Source organism: Chiloscyllium plagiosum, chromosome 11 (genome assembly GCF_004010195.1).
Source record: "Chiloscyllium plagiosum isolate BGI_BamShark_2017 chromosome 11, ASM401019v2, whole genome shotgun sequence".
NCBI lineage: Eukaryota > Metazoa > Chordata > Chondrichthyes > Orectolobiformes > Hemiscylliidae > Chiloscyllium > Chiloscyllium plagiosum.
The window spans coordinates 78552878-78564358 of NC_057720.1; the positions used below are offsets into that span (position 1 = coordinate 78552878).

Consider the following 11481-nt stretch of genomic DNA (forward strand, 5'->3'; position numbering starts at 1 on the left):
ATAACGGACCTTGCAGTTCTGTGTCCTCTCGTGGATTTGGGTCTGAGTGCCATGATCTCCTTTATTTGAAAGCCCCAACATTGGTGTGCCTCCCTCATAGGCACATTAAATCAACCCCCATCCAGAGTGTTGTCAGTGCCACTTTTCCCCCCGCTGTCTCAGGGTGAACCTGTCAGTGAGTCTCCAAGCATCCACATTCTCTTCGTGGTAGTCCATCCCATGAAATCTCACAGGTTTCACACCAAGCCCCCTCCCAACCTGTCTGCCCCTACGTACCCTTCCCAACCAGCCCCGGGCCTGTCAAGTATGTTCATTGACTTCATCCCCACTCACCTCCACATCCTCCTACCACCCGCCCAACTCTTGTGACAGGGCTCTTCTGGCTGTGAATGAACTCACTCCAACATGACCCCCTTCCCAACCAAACTTTAGTACATGTCCACCTTGCTGATACTGTTTCCCTCCCTCCTTTCATATTTATAATCCTCCTTTCTCCAGACCCTGCAGAGCCCCCACCCTGAAGATTAACGTTAGAGGGCAGCAAGGTAGCTGAAGTTGCCTGAAGTTTGCTGGAGATATTAACCTGAAAGGAGATGTCATAATGCACCAAGCAAACCACAAACTTCAACTGGAAATGCCTTTTATAAGGAGTTGCTGGGTTCAATTCCAGTCTCTTGCGACTGTCTGTGTGGCGTTTGCACATCTTCCTCGTGTCTGCGTGGGTGTCCTCCGGGTGCTCCTGTTTCCTCCCACAGTCCAAAGATGTGCAGGTTAGGTGGATTGACCATGCTAAATTGCCCGTAGTGTTAGGGATGTGTAGGCTAGGTTGAATAGCCCTGGGAATTATGAGTTCCAGGTGTAGGGGGAATGTGGGTCTGGGTGGGATGTGCTTCAGAGGATCAGTGTGAACTCAATGGGCTGAATGGCCAGCTTCTGCACTGTAGGAATTCAATGTTTCTGTAATGTTCCAGCTCTCCTTCGATCTACAATGGCCACAGCAGGTGGCTTGGAGGGGAACTTGCAAGTGATCGTGTTTCATTATATCTCTGCCCTTGATGTGCTACTGGTTTCATAGAGGAAGCCAAACATCACATTAATCTCTGCGTGAATTTTCTTCAACCAATTATATTACTGTCTGATGGACTACAAAATAAAGTTTTTATTTAATTTTTCCTTGGTGTCTTTAAGAGGTTTATCATCTGCTTCATTTCCTCTTCTTTTCTAATATAGACTGACGTAGGGTACCTCTTTCACAACATTAATCTTCGAAGTGTTGTTGAACAAAGGGATTTCTTCAGGCTCTTTATACAAAAGTCTCTGTGCCAAGTGTACTTTATTTGGAATGTATGTGTGCATGTGACCAATCCTGAACATTTTGTCCAAGTGCATGCTTACTTTGGACTTATCCATGCACATGAGCAATGCTGAATGTTTTGCCCAAATGATACAGCCAGCAGTTCCTGATTTTCTGCAGTTTTAATTCTTTGCAGATCTGACTGACTCAGCGTAATTCCATTCACAATGCAATCCATTATTAGGTCTCTTATCAGTTCCAGTTATCTTCAGCATTATCCAACATTTCTGCCTTTTAAGCTAAAGATTTATCTGAGTTAAAAATCACACAACACCAGGTTATAGTCCAACAGATTTATTTAGAAGCACTAGCTTTCGGAGCGCTGTTCTTTCATCAGGTTGTTGTGGAGTATGAGATCATACGACACAGAATTTATAGCACAAGATTACAGTGTGATGACACTGAAATGATATATTGAGAAAAACTGGATTGTTTGCTAAGTCTTTCATCTTTTAGAATGACCATGTTAGTTTCAGTTGTTTCACATGTAAATCCCAGACCCTTTTTAAAGTTACATTCTCAAGTTAGCTTGAACAATAGGTGCCATCTCAGCTCAGATGCTGCATTGAAGGTGTAAGGTTAAAGTCTGTCTGTGTCCCAATGTTCAGACTAATTCTATTTCTAAAGTGGGATTTATAGAACCTTAATGGAATTATGCAGTGTTTTGAGCAAATCAAAATGTAATTCTGCAAGTTCAAATTCACCCCAGAAACTATACGTGTTTGCAGGGGAGACAGAGTGAGTGTGAGCAGGTGGGTATGTGTGTGGGTGGATGTGTTATGAAGATGTGGGTGAACTATACCTTTAAGAGAGTAAAGGCTAGCAGTGACAGCATCACGTGTTCTCAACAGGATACAACGTCACATGTGCTCCAGCTTCTGGGGTAGCTGGTTACCTGGAAACAACAAAACAGATTCAAATTAGGCCAATAGTTTAAATTATACCCCCAAAAATACTAAATTCCAATCAAGTTTGAATTGCGTACATTGACATTCTTAAAAACCAGTGACACAATCTGATGCTTTGGGCTATAAGACCGGGGAAATTTGAATAGCTGGGAGGAGAACTACCACCAGACCAATAGATGTGGACTGTTAGTCAGAACTCTCTGAGAGGTACCTGTCTAGAGAAGTTGTTTGCATAGAGAGAAACCTCAACACTGACCTGGGAAGCAAATCTACCGACTAAGATAAATAGAAGATTCGACCACTGGCTGGTTTTAAAATTTGAATTTTTCTGTAAATCTGAATTGGGAGTATTATCTGACTAGTATTATAGAAGGGAAGGTAAAAGGTAGGTTAGAGGGAGGAATTGTCAATAGTTGTTGATCAATTAGTCTCTGTTATAATTTAAGAGATAAAGTTATTAATTTTTACTTTAAATAGTTCTTGGCCACTTGAATTTTCACAGATTACTGCATGGGATAAATCTTTTCTGTATTGCTGGTTTTAAATTAAGCAGGAGAGTTTACCCCGTGTCATAACAGATGTGAGTGTCTATGAGAGAGTGTGTGCATGTATGTGAGTGTAATGGGGTATAAGTCTGTGAGAGGGTGCATGTGTGGGTATGAGTGTGGGTGTGTATTTGTGAGCATATGAGAGAGAGCTTGTGTATGAGAGAGGGTCTGTGTGAATGTGTGGGTCTGTAGGAGTGTGTGTGTATGTGTGTGTGTGTGAGTGAGAGAGAGAGAGAGAGAGAGAGACAGTGTATAGTGCAGTTGGGTCACCTGTAGTGTGACATGAACCAAGATCCCGATTAAGGCTGTCCCCATGGCTACCGAACTTTACTAACAGCCTCTGCTCGGTCATTTTGAGTTGTTGCCTGTTCCAAAGTCTGCCTTAGAGGATGGTCACCCAAAGGTCCAAGGCCAAATGTCCCTGACTGCTGAAGTGTTCTCTGACTGGGAAGGAACACTCCTGTCTGGTGATTGTTGTGTGGTGTCCATTCATCCATTGCCGTAGTCTAAGCTTGGTCTCTCCAATGTGCAAAGCCAACACACCAGGATATCCCATCGTATCAGGCAATGGGACCCTATATGAGAATCTCTCTGGCTATGTCAAAGGCATCTTGAAACCCTTTGTACAGGGGACCCCCCAGCTTCTGTTGCGACACTACAGATTTCTTACAGAAACATAGAACCCACGGACCAACCTAACCAGGAACATTCCTCATCACAATGGACATTTCAGCTCGCTACACCAGTATCCCCCACAATGACGGCATCGCAGCCACAGCCTCAGTACTCAACACCAACAACTGCCAATCTCCAAGCACCATCCTACAACTCATCCGTTTTATCCTCAGCCACAACATTTTCACCTTTGACAACCAATTCTTCATCCAGGCACATGGAACAGCCATGGGGACCAAACTTGCACCCCATTATGCCATCATTTTCATGCACAGGTTCGAACAAGACTCCTTCTCTATGCAGGACCTCCAGCCAATACTATATACCAGGTATATTGACAACATTTTCTTCCTCTGCATCCATGGCAAGGATTCACTGAAACAACTGCACAGGGATATCAACAAGTTTCATCCCTGCATCAAACTCACCATGGACTACTCTTCAGTATTAGATTACTCTTTAGTATCTGTCTCATTCTTGGGCACATGTATCTCCATCAAGGATGGGCACCTCAGTACCTCACTCTCCCACAAACCCACGGATAACCTCATGATGCTACATTTCTCCAGCTTCCACCCAAAACATATTAAAACAACCATCCCCTATGAACACTCCCAACACATACACAGGATTTGTTCAGATGAGGAGGAAGTGACGGACACTTGAAAGTATTCAACGATGTCCTCATAAGGAAGGGGTATGATGCTCAACTCATCGACAACAAGTTCCAATGTGCTGCAGCGAGAAATCGTAATGACCTCCTCAGGAGACAGACATGAGCTGCAACCGATAGGCTATCTTTCATTGTCCAGCACATCCCATGAGCCGAAAAGCTACGCCATGTTCTTCGCGGCCTGCAACATATTATCAATGAGAATGAGCACCTTGCCAAGACGTTCCCCATGCCTCCACTTCTCACCTTTAAACAACCATCAAATCTCAAATAGATCATTGTTCGCAGCAAACAGACTGGCCTTCAGTACTACACAATACAACCCTGTAACGGTAGACACTGCAAGACGTGCCAGAGTGTTGATATGGATACCACGATTACACGTGGAGACACTATCCACCATGTATGCGGCAGGTATTCACATGAGTTGGCCAACATTGTCTATCTCATATGCTGCAGGAAAAGATGCCGTGAGGCATGGTACATTGGTGAGACCAAGCAGAGGCTACGGTAATGGATGAATGGGCACCTCACAATAATCCCCAGACAGGAGTGTTCCCTCCCAATCAGAGAACACTTCAGTGGTCCAGGATATTTGAACTCGAACCTTCGGGTGACCATCCCCCGAGGCAGAAAGTGAGGTCTGCAGATGCTGGAGATCAAAGTTGAAACTTTATTGCTGGAACAGCACAGCAGGTCAGGCAGCATCCAGGGAACAGGAGATTCGACGTTTCGGGCACAGGCCCTTCTTCAGGAATGAGCAGAGAGTGTTCAGCAGGAGAAGATAAAAGGTAGGGAGGAGGGACTTGGAGGAGGGGCGTTGGAAATTTGATAGGTGGAAAGAGGTCAAGGTGAGGGTGATAGGTCGGAGTAGGATGGAGGCGTAGAGGTCAAGAAGAAGACTGCAGGTCAGGAAGGCGGTGCCGGGCTGGAGGGATCCGGCTGAGACAAGGTGGGGGGAGGGGGGATGAAGAAACTGGTGAAGTCCAAGTTCATCCCCTGCGGTTGGAGGGTTCCCAGTCGGAAGATAAGACGCTCCTCCTCCGACCGTCGGGTTGTTGTGGTTTGGCGGTGGATGAGTCCAATGACCTGCATATCCTCGGTGGAGTGGGAGGGGGAGTTGAAATGCTGTGCTACAGGTTGGTTGGGTTGGTTCGTCCGGGTGGCCCAGAGGTGCTCTCTGAATCGCTCCGCAAGTAGGCGGCCTGTCTCCCCAATATAGAGGAGCCTTGGGTTCATGTCACACTACAGGTGACCCCACTACAGTATATGCTCTTATACACACACACACAGACCCACTCTCATACACAAGCTCTCTCTCAAAAGCTCACACATACATCCCCCACACTCCCACCCGCACACGCACCCTCTTACAAACTTATACCCCATTACATTCACACACATATACATACGTACACTCTCTCACAGACACTCACCTCACCCCCCGCCCCTCCCAAACACATACCCACATGCTCACACTCACTCTGTCTCCCCTGCACGCTCACATATACTGTTTCTGGGGTGAATTTGTACTTGCAGAATTACATTTTATTTTGCTCAGAAACTGCATGAATCCCATGTAAGACTCTGTAAATCCCAATTTAATAACAGAATCAGTCTGAACATTGGGACACAGACAGACTTCAACCTTACACCTTCAATGCAGTATCTGAGCTGAGATGGCACCTATTGTTAAAGTGAACTTGAGAATGCAACTTTAAAAAAGTTCAGGATTTACACATGAAAGAACTGAAACTAGCATGGTCATTCTAAAAGATGAAAGGCTTAATAAATAATCCAGTTTTTTCTGAATGTATCACTTCAGTGTTATCACGCTGTAATCTTTTGCTATCAATTCTGTGTCGTAGGGTATTGTACTCCACAAGCACCTGATGAAGGAGCAGCGCTCTGAAAGCTAGTGCTTCCAAATAAACCTGTTGGACTATAACCTGGTGTTGTGTGATTTTTAACTTTGTCCACCCCAGTCCAACACCAGCTCGTCCACATCAGGATTTATCTGAGGATCATCTCTATTGAGTTTGCTACATCCTTCAGGGCACCTCCTGGCAGTGGTGAGAATTACCTCCTTACCGTGATGCACTCTCAACAAAGCATGACTTAGTTGTATTATCTCAAATGCCATTTAGATCATTGTACTTATTAAAACTATAGTTCTAAAAGTAAACAAAGTTACAAATCAGTCTTGTTCCATCGCAAATGCGTTGTTATATACCTTCCACATCTTGTGAGTTACACATAATATCAATACAACTGACAAATGAACTGATAGTAAGAAATACTATGAACCAGCTATGTTTATGTTATTCCTGCCCTATAATAAGCCATTACAAAACCACTTCCTTATGAGCTATCTTTTGGTATCTGAGACCAATCCCTGTTGTCAGCCCCTTCCATTTCTTAACTTTGTGTTTCAACAAACAAATAAGACTATTACAACAGTAAGAATAACAAATTTCAGTACAACAATCACAGGTGACACTATTCTGATCTACAGATGGTCCTGAGTGTTCAGTCCCCAGTTCCAAATTTTACTCTGGAAACTTGGAACCTGCTTCTTTCTGCATGAATTTAATCTCCTCCTCATACATAGCCCATTAATGGATAACTTCCTTTGCCTCAAGAATGGTCTTCACGCAGTTTGCAGCAAAGTGTGTTATCGGTGGAAGTTCTGTAGTTACGAATCAGCACAAGTTGGCATCTGTAGCATTTGGGTGGACAGATAGGGTTATGAGCATTTTCTCATCAGGTTCTGGCTTAAACAAAACTTGGTGTGTAATGGGGTAAAAACAATGACTGCAGATGCTGGAAACCAGATTCTGGATTAGTGGTGCTGGAAGAGCACAGCAGTTCAGGCAGCATCCGAGGAGCAGCAAAATTGACTTTTCGGGCAAAAGACCTTCATCAGGAATGGTGTCTAATGGTCAAGTCAGAAGAGATATTGCGGATTGTCTAATGGTCAAGTCAGAAGAGATATTGCGGATTACCATATTCTGTCCATCTAAGTTACGCCCTTTTTGATATCCTGAGGTTGCCATGGTGACACAGTAGATGTCTCCTACTCAGGCATACTTAAAAAAATGGTTTGGTTATTCACCAGCTGGATAGATAATGAGCAGTTTTCATCAGAGGCAAATCCACACTGAGCTAGCCCTCCTTTGATCTTTTCTTCCGGACATCAGTGCAGGTTCATAGCTCCTTGAAAGTGGAGTCGCAGGTAGATAGGATAGTGAAGAAGGCGTTTGGTATGATTTCCTTTCTTGGTCAGAGCATTGAGTACAGGAGTTGGGAGGTCATGTTGTGGCTGTACAGGACATTGGTTAGGCCACTTTTGGAATATTGCGTGCAATTCTGGTCTCCTTATCAAACGGATGTAGTGAAACATGAAGGGTTCAGAAAAGATTTACAAGGATGTTGCCAGGGTTGGAGGATTTGAGCAAGGGCTTGGAGGGATATGGGCCAAGTGCTGGCAAATGGGACTAGATTAGGTTGGAATATCTGGTCGGCATAGACGAGTTGGACCAAAGTGTCTGTTTCCGTGCTGTACATCTGTATGACTCTTTGACTCCAAGACATACCCAGTTGATCTCACTTGATGGCATCAGCTCAAATCCACCCCATTTTTGATCACTCTATCACTATAGCATGGGTTGGTGGGTTACTTAATGATATCTAAGTTCCTTCATGGTATTTACCCACATTATGAACTTGCAACAGGGAGTGTGTCAGATTAGCCCCATATTTGAGTATATGAAGCATCGCACCAATATAAAGCTGACCTCTTCTTCTTCACCTATGTCCTCATCCAACACCCAGTCTGGTACTCTATGAGCATCTAATTGCAACATATTTGTGCTAACCGCAGAGAGAAGCCAGCTAGTGTATGTTGAACAAAATGCTGCTTTGTTATTGTGGGTTGCTTCATAAGCCATTCTGCCTGAAATCTCATTAGCAATATTCTGAAAGGGTCTCAACATTTTCTTGGTGGTCAGGGCTGCCAGTGCCGCTTGCCATCCTATCCTACCCATTTTTTCTCGATCCTGAAATTCCTGACTTAATATTATCCTCATCTTTTCCTGGAGAGAACTTAACTGAGCCTCCAATTCTGCTATATCATGGGTGTTAACAGACACCACTCCCTGCTAACAGCCTGCTCCCACGAACTCTATCAACCCTCTCTACCTCCTTTTTCTTTCCAATGTGAATTCACTGCGACTAAGTTGTCTCCAGAGAAGGTGGTCGAAGAGTTGCCAGATTGTGCCATCACATCAGGGTGGTACCTGTGCGTCCATCAGGTTAAACATAGAATAACTATCTCTCCTATTTCACCCTGAACTAATTCTACTCCCCCTGTATCTCTCTGAGATTGGCTGCACTGTGGCCCTGAGGTCCCTCCAGGAGTCATTGCGGTCGTGGGTTCAGCTGTAGTAGTGGATGGGTTATCCCTATAAAGTATGAAAGCTGATCCTGTCACTGGACACATACCTAAGTTTCCTGTAACCTCTCTGACCTTTGGGATAACCCCAGACTTACGTTCCACCATGATCCAGTCTGCTGGACTCATAATTCACACAATTTTGGACCATTAGGAAACTTTTTCCTGACCTACTTAAATCCTTTGATGATTTATTTTGTCACAGACCATGTAATGGATAATTCTGCTTTCTTGGCCACTGGGGCAAAAATTGGAAAGTGGAGTTGGAACTGCCCAGGGACAGGCCATGGCGTCACAAAAACTCACATTCCTTCCCAAAACAGGACCTGTACAGGATTCCTGAAGAAGGGCTCATGCCCGAAACATCGATTCTCCTGCTCCTTGGATGCTGCCTGACCTGCTGTGCTTTTCCAGCAACACATTTTCAGCTCTTCACCCCCTCAGCCAATTCATGTACATCAAGGTCTGGCTCCAGCTTTCCATCCTTTCCTCTCATCCATTTCAGTTGAAGGGTGGATGCTTCATCCATTTTGTTCTCTTTTTGCTTTCTCCTTCGTTTTGGTTTCCATTAGTGAGCATGAGGAGTTCACCTGCTTAGGAGATAATGGTGCACCTGCCAGATTTCCATTTTGTTCAGGTTGCTCTGGTCCCACAATCCCCCTGATCTGGCTTCCCAAACCAGTCCCTGTCTAAGTTTCCTGATTCTGGGGTATCACATTCTCCCAACATGATGAGTAAATGGTGATAATTATCCTGCTCCCCGCCCCCCCCCCCCCCCCCCACCCCAAACGGTTTTAGCTGGTTAATATGATACCTGCCAATCGTGTTAGGGGCTATTAGCACCTTGTAGACTGATGGACCCGCTTTGTCTATCACCTCATATAGTCCTTCAAATTTAGGGGCCAGGAGAGATGTTTGATGTACAGGTGTCATTACCCATTGCCCAACCTGCAGCTCCATTGGCATTGTCTTGGAGTCAAAGCGGGCTTTACTTTGTTGTTTCTTCCTTCCCATATTATGTGCAGCCACAACATTTGCTTCATTCACACTCTCACCCAGCTGTAGTGACCACTTATCTTTCATTACTCCATACATTTCTGGCTCAGATAGGCCTAATCCTAAAAGTGGCTTCAGGCCACACTTTTCTTGACCTGTCAGCAACCTATGAGGGGCAAATCATTAAGGGGAAGCTACAGTGCTTCTTATTAACATCAGGACACAAGGAAGCACTGTCAGCCAAGTAGTCTGGTGCTACTGCCCCATTTTGGCCAACATATTCTTCAAATTTAAATTCATTCATTTGACTATCCCACTGGATTAGGGGTCTATAGGATATATATGGAAGTTTTGTTTTATCCCTAGTGATGTCATGACATTCTACATCACCTGGGCTGTAAAATGCATCCCTTGATCTGATTCAATAGCCATTGGTAAATCCCAAAAAGTAAAACCCTTTTTTAATAGGACCTTTGCCATGATTTTAGCAGTATTGTTTCAAGTGGGAAACACCTCTGCCCATTTGGTCAAAGTATCTACTATCACCAGGATATACTTATATCCTCTTGTAGGTGGGAGTAAGGGACCCACAAAGTCAACTTGTGAATTTGTCCAGTGTCCCACGACTGGCCTTGTATGTCGAAGGACTTCCTTGTTCACGTTTCTGTCAGGAGAAAGTGAGGTCTGCAGATGCTGGAGATCAAAGTTGAAACTTTATTGCTGGAACAGCACAGCAGGTCAGGCAGCATCCAGGGAACAGGAGATTCAACGTTTCGGGCACAGGCCCTTCAGGAATGAAGAAGGGCCTGTGCCCGAAACGTTGAATCTCCTGTTCCCTGGATGCTGCCTGACCTGCTGTGCTGTTCCAGCAATAAAGTTTCAACCACGTTTCTGTCAGGGCTATTTAGGCACATATCAAACAATTTTTCACATAATGTTCCACATCCCCTTTCATTTATGGTCACCAACATACCTCTTTCAACCTCTCCAAGATGTTTTCCAACCCTTGGTGTCCATATATATCATGGTACCAATAAATTATCTGAATCCTTTCTCTCTCTTGTACTACAAATTTTCCTCCACACCATAGCACACCCTGTTTTATGTCTAAGCCTTTTCTTTCCTTATATTCCTCTGATTCCTTTCTTCCAATACCTTTTGTCATTCTTTATCCTTTCTTTGTTTTTCTGCTAAGTCAATTGGGGTCACTTCTTTCTCTTTTTGCTCTCCTATTTTCTTGATCTATGGCTGCCATCCTTTTCCTGCTCTTGCCCCTCATTTGGCTCATTCATCTGCCTTTCTATCTCCTTCTGGTGATAACTGAGAATGAGCTTTCACTTACATCACTCCGTATTCTTTCCCTTTTGCCTTTCTGAAGATGTACCTCAGCAATGGGGCGGGCGGTAGGACTTTCCCATCTGCTGACACAAAGCCTCTTGCCTCCCATTAGGGCAGATGTTCCTTCAGACTGCTGTACCCGTACTAACTGAATAGATAGCAGATGTTGGAGGGGATTTATCTGTGTGACTCCATTATATATGCCAGTGCTGCCAACTCAGCTGTTTGAGCTCTCATGGTCTTTGGCAGCCTGAGGGCTCTGACCATAAGACCATAAGACATAGGAACAGAAGTAAGGCCACTCGGCCCATCGAGTCCACTCCGCCATTAAATCATGGCTGATGGGCATTTCAACTCCACTTACCCGCATTCTCCCCGTAGCCCTTAATTCCTTGTGACATCAAGAATTTATCAATTTCTGCCTTGAAGACATTTAGCGTCCCAGCCTCCACTGCACTCTGTGGCAATGAATTCCACAGGCCCACCACTCTCTGGCTGAAGAAATGTCTCCGCATTTCTGTTCTGAATTTACCCCC

General features: G+C 44.6%; 1 long non-coding RNA gene across 1 annotated transcript in view; it reads right to left on the reverse strand.

Moving 5' to 3' along the window:
- Window positions 1-1917: 1917 nt before the first annotated feature.
- Window positions 1918-11481, reverse strand: part of LOC122554797 — a 14821-nt gene continuing 5257 nt past the window's right edge. The window contains exon 3 of the long non-coding RNA XR_006313083.1: window positions 1918-2249. This is a non-coding gene — a long non-coding RNA (uncharacterized LOC122554797). The remainder of the gene's footprint in view (window positions 2250-11481) is intronic.